The sequence below is a fragment of the Scatophagus argus genome, chromosome 11 (assembly GCF_020382885.2).
Source record: "Scatophagus argus isolate fScaArg1 chromosome 11, fScaArg1.pri, whole genome shotgun sequence".
Lineage (NCBI taxonomy): Eukaryota > Metazoa > Chordata > Actinopteri > Scatophagidae > Scatophagus > Scatophagus argus.
The window spans coordinates 259,512-272,207 of record NC_058503.1 but is presented as its reverse complement, the minus strand read 5'-3'; the positions used below and the strand labels follow the sequence as shown (position 1 = coordinate 272,207).

The following is a 12,696-nucleotide window of genomic DNA, read 5'->3' as shown; positions in this document are numbered from 1 at the left end:
AGTCTTGAGCGGGTTAAGCTCCAGGTTGTTCAGACCACACCAGAGGACCAGCTGGTCTACTTCACGTCTGTAGGCAGCCTCATCACTGTCCCTGATGAGGCCAACTACTGTTGTGTCGTCCGCAAACTTAAGTAGTTTAACAGACAGGTCCCCTGAGGAGCACGTTTGTGTATAGGGAGAAGAGCAGCGGGGAAAGAACACACCCCTGGGGGGCGCCGGTGCTGAAGGTGATGCTCCCCAGCCTCACCTGCTGCCTCCTGTCAGTGAGGAAGTGGAGGATTTCTGTAATGATGGTGTTGAATGCAGAGCTGAAGTCCACAAACAGGATCCTGGCGTATGTCCCTAGGGTGCCAAGGTGATGGAGGACGAAGTGCAGTCCCATGTTGACTGCGTCATCCACCAACCGGTTTGCCCGGTAGGCAAACTGCAGGGGGTTGAGCCGGAGGCCTGTGATGAGCTTCAGATGGTTCAGCACCAGCCTCTCGAAGGATTTCATGACCACAGACGTCAGGGCAACGGGTCTGTAGTCGCTCAACCCTGTGATGGTGGGTTTTTTGGGGACTGGGATCATGGTGGAACATTTGAAGCAGGAGGGTACTTCACACAGCTCCAGAGATCTGTTGAAGATCTGGGTGAAGATGGGTGCCAGCTAGTCAGTGCAGATTCTCAGGCAGGAGGGGGACACTCCATTGGGTCCTGGAGCCTTCCTGGTCTTCTGCCTCTGGAAGAACCGATGCACCTCCTCCACATTGACCTTCAGTGCTGGTGGGAGATCTGAGTTGAAGGGGAGGGGGAGGGGGAGGTGTCAGGTATGGCACAGAGGTTGAGTGTTGTTGATGGGGTGGGTGGAGGGTGTGAAAACCGGCAGTAGAAGCTGTTCAGCTCTTCTGCCAGTACCTTATTACCCACAGGGTGGGGGGATGGGCTCCTGTTGTTGGTGATGCCTCTCAGGCCCTTCCACACTGAAGTAGGGTTGTTGGCTGAAAACTTGTTTTTCAGCTTCTCAGAGTAGCACCTCTTCCAAGATGGCGGCGCCCGTGCCGGCTGCGGCTGCAGTGGCTCCGACAGCGCAAATAGATTTACCGACAGATATATTGGCGAACAACTCATCAAATTCACGCAGCTTAGATAGGAACTGGCAGCGAACTTATCTAAACAGAGAGGAAGTGTTAGATCTGGCAGAAAACAGTGGTTATGGGCACGTAGACGCGTCCACATTGGAGCTCCTTAACAGCCTCGGACTGCTGCGCCAGCTACATCCAGCGGCCTGTGGTGCAGCGGAGCCTCGTACCAGCGGTGTCCGACAACGGGGGAGGCGGAGGCGGTGCGACAGGAAGAGGAAGCGGGGGTGTCGAGCGGGGCTACAAGCCAAGCTAAAGGCTAACCCGTTCAGGTCGCCGCTACCTTCCGTCCTGCTCTCCAATGTCCGTTCCTTAGAGAACAAACTGGATCACCTAAAGCTAGAGATGACCACCAGGCGGGAAACGAGAGACTGCTGCGCCATCATTCTCACAGAGACCTGGCTGACTCCATCTGTACCGGATGACGCCGTTAGCATGGAGGGGCTAACAACATTCAGGTTGGACAGAGACAGCTCTCTCACTGGCAAATCACGGGGCGGTGGGGTCTGCATATACATAAACAACAACTGGTGTAGCAATGCAGAGAAGATCACATGTCACTGTTCTCCTGATGTGGAAATACTGACGGTGAAATGCAGACCTTTTTATCTACCTCGGCAATTCAGTGCTATCATCATCACAGCAGTGTACATTCCACCCAGTGCAAACACCAGAGATGCCATGAATGTCCTGAGGATTTGGCCTGCAGGAGCCATGGATGCCCTACAAGACTGTTTCGAGTCTACTGACTGGGACATGTTTAAGTCAGCTGCCGTGGACATTGAGGAGTATGCTGAATCTGTGTCAGGATACATCCAGAAATGTTCGGAGGATGTTAGCGTGGTAAAAACTATCACCACCCGGGCAAATGAGAAACCCTGGATGACCAGTGAGGTACGTGCAAGGCTGAAAGCAAGAAATGAGGCTTTCAAGTCCGGTGACATGGTGGCTCTGAAAACAGCTAGAGCCAACCTGAACCGGGCTATAAGACTGGCCAAGCGCGCTCATGGACAAAAAATACAGGACCTTTTCAATGACCCCACTAACACCAGACGGATGTGGCAGGGCATCCAATCTATTACTGACTACAAGGCTCCTACCCCTTCCTGTGAGAACAACACTAGCTTCCTCAACCAACTGAACAAACACTTTGGGAGGTTCGAGGCACTGAACACCACCTCAGCAGTAAAATCCATTCCTCGCCCAGGTGAGCAGATACTCCGCCTGGATTCAGCTGATGTCCGGAGAACCCTGAGGAAGGTGAATGCCCGGAAAGCAGCTGGCCCTGACAACATACCAGGAAGAGTGCTCAAGGAATGTGCTGACCAGCTGGCTGGGGTTCTCACAGACATTTTCAATACATCACTTCACCAGGCTGTGGTACCATCCTGTTTCAAAACTGCCATCATTGTACCGGTACCCAAAAACAACACAACCTCCTCCCTCAACGACTACCGCCCAGTTGCACTTACACCAATCATGATGAAGTGCTTTGAGAGGCTGGTAAAGGACCACATGGTTTCTGGACTCCCCTCAATATTCGACCCGTACCAGTTTGCTTATCGCCGCAACCGCTCCACAGAGGATGCCATCTCCTCCACAGTCCATCGGAGCCTGGAGCATCTGGAAGGGGAAAACACACATGTGCGGATGCTGTTTCTGGATTTCAGCTCCGCATTCAATACCATCGTTCCACAACACCTGATAAATAAACTGGCCCCCCTTGGATATAACACCCACCTCTGCAACTGGCTGCTTGATTTCCTCACCAACAGACCTCAGCGTGTGCGGGTGGGAAACAACGTCTCCAGTGTCATCTCTCTGAGCACCGGCTCCCCTCAGGGCTGTGTCCTGAGTCCGCTGCTGTTCACACTTATGACACACGACTGCTACGCCAGGTCCACTACCAACCACATTGTGAAGTTCGCAGACGACACAACAGTAGTGGGCCTCATCACGAACAACGATGAGCAGGCCTACAGAGAGGAGGTGAAACACCTGGCAGTCTGGTGTGACACCAACAACCTGATCCTGAATGTCTCTAAAACAAAAGAGATCATTGTGGACTTCAGGAGGAACCGGCCCAGCCACACCCCTCTCACCATCAACAATGTAGCAGTGGAGATTGTCAGCAGCACCAGGTTCCTGGGGGTGCAGATAACTGACTCTTTAACCTGGTCCAATCACACTGGCACTCTGGTAAAGAGGGCCCAGCAGCGCATGCACTTTCTTCGCCGGATGAGGAGAGTACAACTACCCGCTCCCATCCTCACCACCTTCTACAGAGGAACTATAGAGAGCATCCTGACCAGCTGCATCTCAGTCTGGTCAGCGGCCTGTAGTGCCTCTGACTGGAAATCACTACAGAGGGTGGTGAGGACAGCGGAGAAAATCATTGGGACTCCACTCCCTCCTCTCCAGGACATTGCAAGGAAACGCTGCCTGACCAGGGCCCACAACATCACCAGTGACCCCTCCCACCCTCACCCTGGTCTGTTCTCACTGCTGAAGTCTGGCAGAAGATTCCGCAGCATGCGGTGCAGAACAACCAGACTCGCAAACAGCTTCTTTCCATATGCCATAAGACTACTTAACTTTTCATGATCACTTCCCCTCCTCAACCACACAAACACCACTCAGGACTACAGCCCATTTATTTATTTACTGTGCAATATATTTATATTCTGTACATCCACAAAAGTACTATTTATTACAAATACTCACTGTGCAATAATAATTACATACGTATATATGCTGACTGACTTTTTATACAAACTACCTCACTTTCAAGTACTTTTTACTGCATATTTATTGTGTATATATTATATTTTTTACTTTTTCTTTTATAAAGAATATGTCGGTAATTCCTGCTATGCTTGAGCCACTGTACCGAAATTTCGTTTGTGATGAAAATCCAAATGACAAATAAAGAAAATCTAAGTCTCTAAGTCTAAGTCTCTTTGCAGCTCTGATCTCCCTCATCAGTGTGTTCCTGGTCTGTTTGTACAGGACCCTGTTTCCACTTCTGTGGGTGTCTTCTTTAGCCTGGCACAGCTTTCTGAGTTTGTTGGTGAACCATGGTTTACTCTTGTATGTGCAGAAGGTTTTGTTCTGCACACACAAGTCCTCACAAAAGCTGATGTAGAAGTGTCAGTCAGTTCGTCCAGGTCTGTGGCAGCAGCCTCGAAGACACTACAGTCAGTGCAGTCAAAGCAGGCTTGTAACTCCAGCTTTGACTCAGCTGTTCATCTCTTAATTGTCCTCACTACAGGCTTTGCTGATTTTAACTTCTGCCTGTAGGTTGGGATGAGATGGACCATGCAGTGATCAGAGAGTCCCAAAGCAGCACGGGAAACAGAGCGATAGGAGTTCTTTAAAACAGTATAACAGTGGTCCAGTGTGTTAGCATCTCTGGTGGGACACTTTATCTGTATCTGTATCTGTATTTTGGGAGTTCTTGGCTGAGGTTTGCTCTGTTAAAATCCCCAAGAATGATGAGCAGGGAGTCTGGATGTTTAGCCTCCATGTCTGATACCTGGTCAGCTAGGTGTTGTAACGCCTCTGTCACACAGGCCTGAGGTGGAGTGTAAACACTGACCAGGATGAACGAGGAGAACTCCCGCGGTGAATAAAAGGGTTTACAGTTTATGAATAAAGACTCAAGGTGAGGACTGCATGATTTCCTAAACACTGTGACATTTACACCAACCTTCATTGACACAAAAGCACGTTCCACCTTCCCTCGTCTTTCCAGAGAGCTCCGTGATGCGGTCGGCACGGAAAAGCCAGAAGCCGGGCAGCTGGAGAGAAGCGTCCGGGATGTGTTCGCTGAGCCAGATTTCAGTGAAACACAGGGTGGCAGAGTTCCTAAAGTCGGAGTTTTGGAGATTAGAAGCAGCAGTTCATCCATTTTGTTTGCGAGGGAGCGAACATGTGCCAGGTGAATGGACGGGAGCGCTGTGCATAATCCCCGCTGCCTCAGTCTGACGAGCGTTCCTGCGCGCTTCCCCCGACGGCGTCTCCGTCTCCACAGATGGATATGTGCATTAAATGTAGTAGACCATAGGCAGGAACTATCATTTACAAGAGGAAATATAGAGATGATAGTACAATACAGGTGACATGAACATTAAATAGTGCGTAAATATAGACACTAGTTGCCTAGGTTTACTTAACTAGTGTAGTATTGTGTAGTAATGTGTGTGTGTGTGTGTGCAGGACAGTCCAGTGGTACAGTTATAGTGGAGTACAGTCTTTGGTCTGAGGAGGAATGAAGAGATGAGGGGATTGAAGTGGTGTGTAAGGGTCAGCAAGAGTTCAGTCAGGACACATTTCTGGGGAAAAAGCTATTCCTCAATCTGCTAGTCCTTGTGCGGAAGCTCCTGAAGCGCCTGCATGAGGGCAGGAGGGAAAACAGTCTATGGGTAGGGTGGGATGAGTCCTTAAGAATGCTGCAACCTCATTGCAGACAGCGTTTCTTCTTTCTGAAAATCCCAGCAAGCTGCTCCGCACATGCTCTGAGCACATGTCCAGGAATGCCGTCAGGACCAGCAGCCTTGCATGGGTTGATCCGGCTCAGTGCTGTGTAGACATCAGTGGAGGAAATTGTGAGGGGTTGGTGCTCTGCTGACAGTGTGGTCTTGGTAGCAGTGTCTTTGTTCTTGTTGTCCCTCTCAAAGCGAGCATTAAAGTCATTAAACTCATTCAGGAAGTAGGTGTCCATGGCTGTAGGGGTGAAGTTTTTGGGTTTGTAGTCTGTGATGGCCTGGATGCCTTGTCATATACGTCTGGGGTCGAAGTTGGAAAAGTGACCCTCTATCTTGAATTTGTAGCAGTCCTTGGCCTTTTTTTATGCCTCTCCTCAGGTTTGCCCTGGATGTGCTGTAGGCCTGTGCATTCCCTGATCTGAATGCAATGTTACGGACCTTCAGTAGGAGCCGCACCTCCATGGCTTCTGATTAGGGTATGTGGTGATCTGCTTCTTCTTCTGTTGTGATACTGTCGATGGTGGAGGTGATATAATCCTAAACAGAGGGAGTATAAATGTCAGTGTCCGTATGTGAGCCACAGGTGGCCTGGGGAGCCAACACACTGCAGTCCATGTGTTGAAACCTGTCCTGGAGTACAGGGACTGTCCTTGCTGGCCACACTATAGCCCAAATATCCCAAATGGATTAAGAAAGCTAAATGCAGAGCGTGGGTGAAATCGTCTGACATCTCCAACATGGGGGGGGTTGTCAGTCATATGCAGGGGAAAAAAGCATTGTCGTCTTGTCACCGCATTCTCTGCACTGAGAGTCACAGCGTTTTTGGCTCAACCCAGCGTGAAACCAAGTCCGACAACATCAAGTGAACTTGCCCACACACCGAATGATGACCGGTGAGAACATGCAAATATGTATATCCATCAAATGACTAGCTGATATTAGCTGTATTAATGCTGCTGTTGCAGTGGCTGGCGAGCTACTCCATTAACCAAACGAGCTAAAATAAAGAAACTGATTTGTACTCAGTTGTACGATGGTGTTGCATGCTAAGTATAGCAAAAGTTCACAACATTCACAATGCAATGCTTTGTTAGCATGTACATGTGCTATACTCGTCGAGCAACACCGTCATATGATGAGTACAAATTAAATATTGCCACCCTTTAGCATCAGTGTGCAGGCCATACCTGCTGGGCTTATTTGCACTATGAATTCAGTCTGTTTGTTTTAGAAAACAGACTAGGTAACTTACAGTGTTAATTACAAATGTTAATGTTTAAGTTGCTGGCCGTGTTTATTGTATGTTTACTTTATTTGCACAATACATGAATCAATCCATCCATCCATTTTCTATACCGCTTTATCCGTCAGGGTCGCGGAGCCTATCCCAGCTGACTACGGGCGAGAGGCGGGGTACACCCTGGACTGGTCGCCAGTCAATCGCAGGGCCAACACACAAAGACAAACAACCACACACTCTCACACTCACACCTAGGGGCAATTTAGAGTAGGCAGTTAACCTAATGTGCATGTTTTTGGTATTGTGGGAGGAAGCCGGAGAACCCGGAGAAAACCCACGCAGGCACAGGGAGAACATGCAAACTCCACATAGAAGAGCCCAGACCGGTATTCGAACCTGGAACCCTCTTGCTATGAGGCGACAGTGCTAACCACTGCACCACCGTGCCGCCCCACAATACATGAATCAATAGTAGTAATTAATCTTATGATGTAAGCTGGCTACTGACATGCCCTCTATCATCCTATAACACGTATTATTATATTTAAAGACAATTCAATCATTCTGGTGATTAAATGTTCATTACTGCTGGATGTGAAGTTGATATGTATAGTAATTATTAATTCGCAATGAGCCCAAATTGTTTATCTGTTTCAGTGACACAGCTCCAGCTACATCCAGTAGCTCAATGAGGACCTTTGCGTTTGGGCCAGAGCTTCTGTCTGCCGAAGTGTACAGGGCACTTAATGTCATTGAGAAGCATGGATCCTTCAACAGCTATGCTGGAAAGAGTGAACTTTTCCCCCTTATGTTTCTAGACAGTAATATTGCCTCAAAGTTCACCTGCGGGGATGACAAGGCAGCTTACCTGACAACGTTTGGCACTGCATCATATTTCTTATCACTTCTCTCGTCAAAAGTGAAATCTGCTAGTGACTATGTTCTACTGTTTGATCAAAGTTTCAATTCAATTCAATTCAATTCAGTTTATTTATATAGCGCCAATTCACAACAAAAGTTATCTCATGACACTTTCCAATTTGAGCAGGTCTAGACCAAACTCTTTAATTAAATTGTAAATAGAGAGAGCCCAACATTCCCCCTTGAGCAAGCACTTGGCGACAGTGGCAAGGAAAAACTGCCTTTTAGAAGGCGGAAACCTTGGAGCAGACCCCGGCTCAAGAAGGGCGACCATCTGCCTTGACCGGTTGGGTTGAGAGAGAGAGAGAGAGAGAGAGAGAGAGCAGGAGAGCAAGAGAGAGAGGCAGAGGGGGTGGGGTGTGAGAGAAGGAGCACACAAGCAATGACAATGAAGTATACAGAAAGTATTATGGTGATTTTGATAACAATAGTAGTAACAATAATGGTAGTAGCTGTACTGAGTCTTAACAGATTTAAATCAGATTATGACTAAACAGTAGTAATTGCAGTAGGTTTTGAGCAAGACGACAGCAGGACTGCAGCAGGAGGTCCAGTTGTGATCGATAGGAATCTGCGGGACAAGAAAGCAGAGGGACTCCAGGGAAGAAGTTGAGTTAGTAATATGCATTAATAGGACATGAATGTGTGCAGAAGGAGAGGGAGAGGAAGAAAGAGCTCAGTGCATCATGGGAGGGCCCTGGTAGTCTAAGCCTATAGCAGCATAACTAGGGGCCTAGGCCAGCCCTAACTATAAGCTTTATCAAAGAGGAAAGGTTTTAGTCTACTCTTAAATATAGAGAGGGTGTCCGCCTCCCGGACCGAAACCGGAAGATGGTTCCATAGTAGAGGAGTTTGATAACTAAAGGCTCTGGTTCCCAGTCTACTTTTGAGGACTCTAGGAACCACAAGTAGCCCTGCATTTTGGGAACGCAAGTTTGAACCGCCCCCTCCAGTCAAAACAACTAGATGTGCACATACGCTTTTAAAAATAGAAAGCTTTTATTGTCATGGTACAACAATAGACATATTGTTGTCATCTCTGTCACTGTTTATACTGTATATATATATATATATATATAATTATTGTGGTTGTTTTCATATTTATATAATGTTGTTTTATATTTATAGTTATGCATTTTGTAGGTTATTGGGCTTATACTGGGACCAGGGAAACTAATTTCATTCCACCTCATGTTTCTACATGTGTGAAATGACAATAAAGCTCCTTGAATCCTTGACATGCTGTAGGCACAACGAAATTGCAGGGGCTACAACGAGGTGCTGGTCCTAATATAGGTAGTAAAAAGTATAGTTCACAGTATGGACGAAAAAACACATTATAAATACAAATGCAAAAATACAGATGCTGTACAAGAACACAAATACTACAAAAATACAAATGCTGTACAAAATATTAAAGTTATCCAAAATATACAAATGCTACACAGAAATACAAATGATTTAAGAGGAAGAAGAAGAATGCTGCATCTTACTTGTATTTGCATAGCAAATGGTGAGAGCAGGGTGTTGCCTGACAAGATTAAATTGCTCATTATTGCACATACAGTTATTGCATAATTCACAGGTTAGAATATTGCACGGGGGGTTGTTGTAGAGGTAAGGTTATTGCACAACAGAATTTATTGCACATGAGATTTTGCATGTTAGGGGTCTGGTGCATTTATGCATTCAGGATGGTGATGGCTTTTGGAAAGTTCCGGAGTTCCGGAGTCTGTTTGTCTTGGATTTGATGCACCTGTAGCATCTGCCAGAGGGCAGCAGGTCGAACATGTGGTGGGCGGAATGGGTGCTGTCTCTGGTGAGGCAGCAAGATGTGTACATGTCAGAAAGGGAGGGGAGGGGGCACACCCTTGTGGGGAACCCATGCTGAGTGTTTGGGTGGAGGAGAGGTGGGGACCAAGTTTGACTGTTTCGTGACGTTTTACTAAAATCAATTTTATGATAGATAATAACAAGTTACCAAAACATTCACACTTTTTACTTATGTGTAACATAAATGCATTCAAAAAGAAAAGGGAATTAATTTATTGGAAGAAATATACTTTTTAAAATAAATTCCTATAGACTGCACCATTGAAGGACTTTTTACAGTGTGACCCCAAGGCCAACACCTTCCTCTCCATTGCATGCCTTTTCTAATAAAATATCAAACTGATCAGCCCATGCTAGCTTTCCTGGCAGATGATCTTTTCACTTACTGATGCACCTTCTCCAGAGATTTGTCACTGACAAAACACTGAAGAGGGTGAACTTTGAGGGTATAGCCTAGCCATGCAGTCCAAGTCAGACCTGTACTGAACAAAAGGGGGGAAAGAAGAGGTAGAAAGGACAGAGAAGATGAAAGAGAGAGAGAGAGAGAGAAACGTACATGCAGTAAACATCATAAATTACAAGGACAGACATGACAGGTTGTTATAATTGGAATTCTGAAGACTATATATTCTATGTATTTGTTTTTTAGCTGATATGTTGTTTAAGATAGTTATAATAGCACTACATAGAAGAACAACATGGGCAGACGTTGATAGTTGACATTGGGTTCGTCAGAGGGCCAGATGCAGTTCAACATAGGTCTGGATGGAGAGAGACCTGCAGAGAGATACAGAGAGAAAGAAAGGGAGGGAGAGACACAAAACTACGAGGAGAACTGGACACACAGTTAGTGACATAAAATAATGAATTATATGTTGATCTGAGGAGGGGAGAGGAAGAAGAGGAGAGGGGGTGGGGGAGTAGAGATGGTGGTATTGGGCAGGTGGGGGAACTGCTCAGTGGATCATGTTTGTGTCCCCTGGCAACATAGCTATGATAGAGATTAAAGATTAACAGCTAGTCAGACCTATTCTACCTGTGGCTGTCTGTCAAGAAGCGACTGTAACTATGCCTACCAGCCCTACACAATATGTTTGAGGCTAACTATACGCTTTACTAAACAGAAAGGTTTTGAGTCTAGTCTTAAAAGTGGAGGTTCTGCAGCGGGGTGCCTGACAGCTGAAGGCTTGTTCTCCCATTCTACTTTTATGAATTCTGAGAACTGCAAATAAACCTGCACTCTGTGATCTGAGTGTTCTATTGGGAATATATGGGACTATTAGATCCTGCAGGTATGATGGGGCTAGTCCATCTAGGGACTTATATGTAAGTAAGAGAATTTTAAAATCTATTATGAATTTTTTTGGAAGCCAGTGAAGAGAAGCTATTAATAGAGTAATTTAGACATCTTGATAATAGTGAGTTGCAGTAGTCCAGCCTAGAAGGAACAAAAGCATGGACAGGTTTTTCAGCATCACTCTGAGAGAGGACACTTCGAATCTTAGCAATATTACAGAGGTGAAAGAAGGCGGTCTTAGAGATCTGTTTAATGTGATGGATAAATGACACGTCCTGATCGAAGATAACGCTGAGGTTCCTCGCAGTCGTACTGGGGGCCAAAGTAATGCCGTCCAGAGAGAGAATATTATCAGCTATTGTAGTTTTAAGATGTTTGGGGCCTAGAACAATGACCTCAGTTTTGTCTGATATTAATAATAAGAATTTGGAGGTCATCCAGTCCTTTATGTCCTTAAGACATGCCTGGAGTCTGGCTAACGGCTCTGTTTCTTCAGGCTTTAAGGATAAATACAGCTGAGTGTCATCAGCATAACAATGAAAGTTTATGCCATATTTCTGAATAATATTTCCTAGAGGGAGCATGTATAAGGTGAACAGGATTGGCCCAAGCACTGAACCCTGTGAAACACTGAGGTTAACCCTTAAATGTGAAGAGTAAACATCATTAACATGAACAAAGTGAAATCTATCTGATAAATATGATTTAAACCAGCGTAGCGCAGTCCCTGTGATCCTAGTCTCATATTCCAATCTGTGTAATAAAATGCTGTGATCTACAGTGTCGAAAGCAGCACTGAGATTCAGTAGAACGAATGTGGAGACAAGGCCGTGGTCTGATGCCATGAGGAGGTCATTCGTAAATTTAACCAGTGCTGTTTCCAGACTGAAACACTTCAAACAGACTGTTCCTGTGTACGTGATCAGTAAACTTATTTTGCAACCACTCTTTCAAGTATTTTAGACAAAAATGGGAGGTTGGATATCGGCCTATAGTTTGCTAAGATGTCTGGGTCAAGTGAAGGTTTTTAAGCAAAGGTCTGATAACAGCAGTCTTAAACGCCTGTGGTACATAACCTGTTGTTAAAGACAAGTTGATCTGATCTAAGAAGGAAACGCCAATCAAGGGAAAGACATCCTTGAGGAGCTTAGTTGGGATGGGGTCTAAGAGACATGTAGTTGGGTTAGATTTATTAATGCTGGAGGTCAGCTCAGGGAGGTCTATGGGCGGGAAGCTGTCCAGAGATGGAGTAGGACTAAAAGAGGTTTCTGGCAGTATATTGGCTATTGTGGTGACATCTTTATTGATTTTTTTCTCTAATGTTAGTGATTTTATTGGTGAAGAAACTCATGAAGTCTTCACTACTGAGAGCTGCAGGAATAGAAGGCTCAACAGAGCTGTGACTCTTTGTCAGCCTGGCTACAGTGTGAAAGAGAAAACATGGGTTGTTCTTGTTTTGCTCTATTAATGATGAATAATAAGCTGTTCTGGCTTTGCAAAGGGCCTTTTTATATGTCAACAGACTATCTTTCCAGGCCCTCTGGGATTCAACCAAGTTGGAGGAGTACCACTTCCTCTCCATTTGTCTTGATGTTTGCTTCAGTGTTCGTATATTTGAATTATACCTCCTATGATTTTTAATGTTCTTTCTCAGCGGGGCAACCATATCTAAAACTTTTAATGTATTATTTATTTTACTTTAAAATCATTTGTTAAACAGTATTTACAAGTATGTTTTATGTTGAAGGATTTGATGCCAGTGAGACACAGCCTTTTCTATTTCTTCATTTTAATTTA

General features: G+C 45.6%; 1 protein-coding gene across 9 annotated transcripts in view; it reads left to right on the top strand.

Annotated features, from left to right (window-relative positions):
* The window catches only part of lrch1 (leucine-rich repeats and calponin homology (CH) domain containing 1), a 195,448-nt gene that overhangs the window by 50,147 nt on the left and 132,605 nt on the right, over positions 1-12,696 (top strand). The gene's annotated exons all lie outside the window — the stretch shown is intronic.